The sequence below is a fragment of the Trichechus manatus genome, unplaced genomic scaffold (assembly GCF_000243295.1).
Source record: "Trichechus manatus latirostris isolate Lorelei unplaced genomic scaffold, TriManLat1.0 scaffold00012, whole genome shotgun sequence".
NCBI classification, from domain to species: domain Eukaryota; kingdom Metazoa; phylum Chordata; class Mammalia; order Sirenia; family Trichechidae; genus Trichechus; species Trichechus manatus.
The window spans coordinates 18,207,649-18,214,732 of record NW_004443948.1 but is presented as its reverse complement, the minus strand read 5'-3'; the positions used below and the strand labels follow the sequence as shown (position 1 = coordinate 18,214,732).

Here is a 7,084-nt window from a genome sequence, read left to right as displayed (position 1 = left end):
AGAGAATTTTTTAAAAAATAACTTTTTATAAGAATTCTTTCCATTTTTCCTAATTACTTTACAAGTTTTTATTGCAACTTAATCAGAACAAGGCCAGAGGCCAACTTCAGAACAGACCATCAACTGCTCACATAAAGGTTCAAGCCAAAGCTGGAGAAAATTAAAACAAGTCCATGACGGCTAAAGTATGACCTTGAGTATATCCCACCTGAATTTAGAGATCATCTCAAGAATAGATTTGATACACTGAACACTAATGTCTGAAAACCAGACGAGGTGTGGGATGACATCAAGGACATCATACGTGAGGAAAGGTCCTTAAAAAGACCGGAAAGAAAGAAAAGACCAAAATGGATGTCAGAAGAGACTTGGAAACTTGCTCTTGAACATAGAGTAGCTAAAGCGAATGGAGGAAATGATCATGTAGAAGAGCTGAACAGAAAATTCAAAGGGCAGCTTGAGAAGAAAAAGTAAAGTATTATAATGAAATACGCAAAGACCTGGAGTTAGAAAACCAAAATGATAGAACACACTTCGCATTTCTCAAGCTGAAAGAACTGGGGAAAAATTCAAGCCTCGAGGTGCAATACAGAAGGATTCCACGGGCAAAATATCAAACTACGCAGGAAACATCAAAAGAAGATGGAGGGACTACACTGAGTCAATGTACCAAAAGCAGTTGGTCAGTGTTCAACCATTTCAGGAGGTATGATCAAGAATGGATGGCACTGAAGCAAGAAGTCCAAGGTGCACTGAAGGCACTGGTGAAAACAAGGCTCCAGGAATTGACAGAATGCTGATTGAGATGTTTCAACAAATGGATGTAGCACTGAAGGTGCTTACTTGTCTATGCCAAGAAATTGTCTATGCTACCTGATCCAAAAGAATGTGGAAATTATTTTCGATTACCTCATATGCATGTGAAAGCTGGACAATGAATAAAGAAAATTGAAGAATTGATGCCTTTGAATTATGGTGTTGGTGAAGAATATTGAATATACCACAGACTGCCAGAAAAATGAACAAATCTGTCCTGGAAGAAGTACAGCCAGAATGCTCCTTAGAAGCAAGGATGGTGAGGCTTCGTCTCACCATCCTTAGGACATGCTGTCAGGAAGCAACAATACCTAGAGAAGGGCATCATACTTGGTAAAGCAGAGGGTTATCGAAAAACAGGAAGACCCTCAATGAGACGGACTTGACACAGTGGCTGCAACAATGGGCTCAAACATAGCAATGATTGTGAATGGGTAGTGTTTCGTTCTGTTGTACATAGGGTCACTATGTGTTGAAACCAACTCGATGGCACCTAACAAAACATCAAGAACGGTCAATTCCTAATAAATCATTGTTAGGAGGACACATCATCTAATCATATATAAATTCATAGGATTCAAGGATTGAGTAGCAAAATGAAAGACTAGTCCCTAACCACTAGCAACTTGTGAGCCTGTTTTCCTGTCCATTATTTCTTTAATTATAAAAATCAACGAGAATAACCTTATTCTTCTTTTAAATGATTTCAGAAGAGACAATAACCACAATATGTATTAAGAAAAGCAAACAATAGATGATTTTAGATTTTTTTTTTTTTTTGGTTCACTCCTGGCAAATGTTGGTATTTCAGAAGGCAGTTGGGTTAGAGTAACACACTTCTGCTCCCATTCAAACCCTGGACTAAAGATAGACTGTGTAAGGGCCACCAAATAGTTAATAGGTAAAACCATTTGATTTTAGTGCTTGAAGCTAATATAAATTATATCCAACACTGAAAGTTAAATGGCTCAATACCCAGCTAGGATATCCTAGAAAGGAAGTATATCTATGCAATACCACACCAATTATATACTGGATGGTTTTATAAACCGTCATGATGAATCCATCTTAAAGTTGACTCTAGTATGCCCCTAAACTTAATGATTCCTACCTGTCCAGCTCAGATTCCCATTTCATCAGATTTCCAAACATCCTCTATAACACCTAAAGCTTTTAGGCACTCAGTTACTGCTTAATGGATTCTACAACAATGAATCTTGTCTACTAAATGAAAATGTATCTCTGCCTGAAAACAAAAAATATCTGGACAAAAGGAATGAGATGTTCTCCTTTTAAAAAAAAAATTAAAAATATTAAATTAATATTAAATACTAAAAAAAAAGTATGTAGCTTCTCTCCCTATACTGTATAGTATATATTTGAATGTCTAATGTGTGAATTTCTGTTCCTGAAATAGCTACTATTACCTATTTCAAAAGGAAATTGTCACAAGTGCAAATTACTGTAGTTAACACATACAATGACAACATCTATAAATAGGAATGGGAAATATTTTCTCAGCTTTTCTTTTACTATAGAAAATGATTTAATTGCAAACTATTGAGGGAAAAACTTTTCTATGACATGCTTTTTACAGACATTAATTTAGCTTGTAATTCCTATTTAGAATATATTGAAAACTGGGAAAAGGATTCTTTACACATTCAGTATAACTCCAAATGAAATTCTTTAAAGATGAAATAGAAAGTATAAAATCAACCAATGGACTTTGCAATACAAAATTTCAAGAGCAATTAACAGTGAGATTCCTAAGACACGTTTTTGACAACAGCCTTAAACAAATCAAAGTTCAAAGCAGATATTTTTTATTCAGAAAGATGTCAGAGAAAGAAACAAATTTAATTGTATGGTTTTCCTTTATAATTTCTACTTATTTATTTTTATCCGTATGTTGACATTTATAAGCCAAATCAGCATCACTTTGCAGTATCTTAGGAGATAACCGTCCTCTGGTAAAATAGAGCCATTCGGAGAAAGGACAAGGTGTTCCCTAATCTTAAAAAGAAAGGGCTTCAAGGGTCATATTACGCGATTTTAAAGCATACTTCAAAGACTAATATGTATTCACTCAACAAATATATTCTGAGTATCTACTCTGTGCTGGGCATTATTCTAGGTACTGAAGTCAAAGCAATAAGCCAACAGGCAAACATAGTCCCTGGTCCCTTGTAGTGAGGGGAAATAGATATTTAATCACACATTGAAATCCCTCACACATGTGTGAGTGTGTGTGCACGTGTGTGTATGAGTGTAGAAAAAGAAATATGTTTGTAAAATCTTTTGTTTCAGGCATGCATGTGTACTGGATGATGGTAGAAAATATAGGTTTTACTGTGATCATAGTGAAAAAGAAGCACAGAAACTAGTGATCTAGTGCATAAATGCAGCTGGATATGTTTGCAGGAGCTGGATCATGAAGATTAGACATATTAAGAATTTTGGGCAACCACCAAATGATATTAAGCAGGGGGCAATTTCATGATCATATTTCCATTTCTAAAACATCCCTTTGGATATTGTGTGGAAACGGAATTAGAAGAGGACAAGAGCAAAAGTAGAAAACCTAATGAGGATGTTATAGTTCCGGCTGGGAATGGCAGTAGTTAGCAGAGACAGTTGTGATGGAGAGAGATGAGCAAATTCCAGATACATTAGGGAGATTCAGATGAAAGGACTTGGTTAAGAGATGCATCTGAGATGCGCGCACACACACACACACACACACACACACACACGGCTCAGGAAAATCAGAAGGGAAGAAAGTGTAAAGAAGCAAGGAAACATGAAAAATGGCAAACTTCAGGCATAACTGTACTTCTCAAGTATGTTTATGGTGGGTGATTTTCAAAATCATCCACATTAAAGGCCTCTGGTTGGATAAGCAGAGCAAGTGAATCTTTTTAAACTTTGTAGAGCATGAATCACAATGAAAAATATCTATCACTCTAATCCATGTAAAGATAGTGGCAACTACAGCTTTTGCTGTAACTCTCTCCAACACAGACAAATCCACAGAGTGAAAAGAAAACAATAAATACCTAATACTAGGAACTAAAGAATAGACATAAATACAGGTCCTAAACCCATTGTCATCGAGTCGATTCTGACTCATAGCGACCCTATAGGACAGAGCAGAACTGCTCCATATGGTTTCCAAGGAGTGGCTGATGGATTTGAACTGCTGACTTTTAGGTTAGCAGTAGAACTCTTAACCACTGGGCCACCAGGGTTCCAATACAGGTTCTGCAGACATCAGAAGGATGAAAAGGAAATATTGTGAACAGACATACGCTTACTGTCATCTTGGATGAAATGGACTTGATAGATGCAAATGACCAAAGCTCCCGCACAAGTAATAGATAATTGAATAATATTATAATTATTAAAGAATTTGAAGTCATAATTAAAATACTTCTCACAAAGAATCATGCATAGATGATTTTATTGTTGAGTTCTGCCAAACATTTAAGGAAGAAATAATACTGATTTCACACAAACAATTCCAGAAAATAGGAGGTTACTTCCCAAATCACTTTATGAGGCCAGAATTACCTGATGCAAAAAACAAAGGCAATACTTAAATAAAATAAATAGAAAAGATCAATATCCCTCTTGAACACAGATGCAAAAATCCCAAACAAAATATAAGCACACGAAATACAACAATGTATAAAAAAAAATAACGTATCGTCCTGGGAATGGAAGGTTGGTTTATTCAATAATCAATATAATTCACAATATTTTTATCGAAAAAACAAAAATCATATGCTTACTGTCATGGAATGAATTGTGGCCCTCCAAAATATGTGTTGAATTCCTGGCCCTCGTACCTGTGAATGCAATCCTGTTTGGAAATATGATTTTTATTTGTTATGTTAATTATATCATACTTGAGTAGGGTGAGCTCTAAATCTAATCACTTCTGAGTTAAAAAAGGAGCAGATTAGACACAGAGACACTCACACATGGGTTACAAGGGGCGGGGGGAAATGCCATATAAGGACTGTCTACAAGATAAGGAACAAAGGAATACTGGGACTACCAACAAGGAAGGAACCAACATGGCCAAGACCTTGATTGGGACTTTTAGGCTCCAGAACTATGAAAAAATAAATTTATGTTCTTTATAGCCACCTACTCATGGCATTTTTGTTACAGCAGCACTTAGAAACTAAGGTACTTACTAAATTAGATGAAGAATAAAGTACTGGATAAATTCAACATCTATCATAATAAAAATGATCTGCAAACTATAAACAGAAGGGAATGTCATCGACCTGAAAAAAAACCCACCAAAAATTCACCTAACATTATTCTTAATAGTGAAAGAGTGAATGCTTTCTGCTAAGATCAGGAGTCAGGCAAAGATTTATTCTCACCACTTTTTTAAACAATGTAGTAGAAGCCCTAGCTAGTGAAATAAGAAAACAAATGATATAGTCAATCAATAAATTCCATCCATATTACAAAGAAAAAATGAAACTGTCTTTATATGCAGATGATGAGATCATCTATGTGAAAATTCAAATAAATAGAAAAAACATGCTACTAGAACTAAGAAATGAATTTAGCAAAGGTATGGGATCCCAAGTAAGTATATAGAAGTCAATTACATTTCTATATACCAGCAATAAACTAAATTTTGAAATAAAAATATCTTTTACAATAACAGCAACAAAAATGATGCATATAGGGTTGCTACATTTACCAAAATGCACGCTAGACCTTATCTTGAAATCTGCAAGACGTTACTGGGTACATTTAAAGAATAGCTAAACAATGTAGAAAGAGATACAATGTTCATGGATCAGAAGACATAACACTGTAAATGTTTCAGTTCTCTTCATATTCACCTATAGCTTCAGGTATTCCCAATTAAAAGCTCCGCAAGTATTTATGTAGAAATTGACAAGCTTATTCTAAAAGTAACTGGCAATGCACAGAGCCTAGAACAGCTTTAACAACTTTAAAAAAAGCACAAAGTTGAAACATTCATACCACTTGACTTCAAGGTTTACTGTAAAGCTAAAATACAAAAACACTGTGGTATTGGTGTAACAATAGACATATAGATCATTAAACAGAATAGAGTCACAGATGTGGTCAATTTGGTTTTTTTTTTTTTTGGTTTAACTTTTTTATAATACTTTATTGTATATTTGGTGAAAGTACACGCTGCAGAACAGGTTCAAAAATAGGAAACACTTTATGAATTTGCAAATCATCCTTGCACAGGGGACATGCTAATCTTCTCTATATCATTCCAATTTTAGCACATGTGCTCTCAACACAAGCGAGTCTTTTCAACAAATTGTACTAGAAAAAATGGATGTATTTATGCAAAAAAAAATGAACCTTGACCTCTAATTAAGCTATACACAAAATTAATTTGAAATGGTTGATAGAGCTAAATATAATAGCTAAAACTTTAAAATATCTAGAAGAAAATATCTTGGTGATTTTTAGACAAAACACAAAAAGTACAAAACAGAAAATAAATTTTTTTTAATTAGTCTTCAATATTAAAAGCTTTTTTTCTTCAAAAGCCACTATTAAGGCAATCTTAACGGATCAAACCAGTTCCAGATGCTCCTTAACTCTCACTCAACTTGTAGGCCAATGGTTCTCCAGTGTGGTCCCAAGACCAGCAGCACCAGCACCACCTGGGAACTTGTAGAAATAACAATTATCCATCTCCCACCTTGGGCTTACTGAATCTGACACTCTGGGGGTGGAGCCCAGCAGCTTCTATTTTAACAAGCCCTCCAAGTGATTCTGATGTGAACTATACTATCAAATAAATATTCCTCCAATAAAGTTTAAAAAAATAAAAATAAAGGACACTGTTAAGGACTTTAAAGGTAAACCACAGTGTGGGAGCAACATCTGCAAACATACATCTGATTAAGGATTTATACCACAGATATTTAAAGAATTCTTAAAATTCAATAGCAAGAAGAAAAAATAACACAATAAAAACTGGAAAAAGATTTTAACAGATCACTGAAGAATATATGCAAGTGGAAAATAAACACAAGGAAATATGTTCAAAATATTAGGCCTTAGGGAAATGCAAATTAAAACCACAATGAGATAGTATTACTACACACAGACCAGAATGGCTAAAAATTTTTAAATGACTGACAATGCCAAGCATTGGTGAGAATGTGGAGCAATTGGTACATAGATCGTTGGCAGGACTGCAAACGGTATTGCACTTTAAAGGGAAAACACTTTGACAGTTACC

At 34.8% G+C, this 7,084-nt stretch overlaps 1 pseudogene; it reads right to left on the bottom strand.

The window, feature by feature from the left end:
• Positions 1–6,027: 6,027 nt before the first annotated feature.
• Positions 6,028–6,128, bottom strand: LOC111819586 (uncharacterized; annotated as a pseudogene).
• Positions 6,129–7,084: the final 956 nt, after the last annotated feature.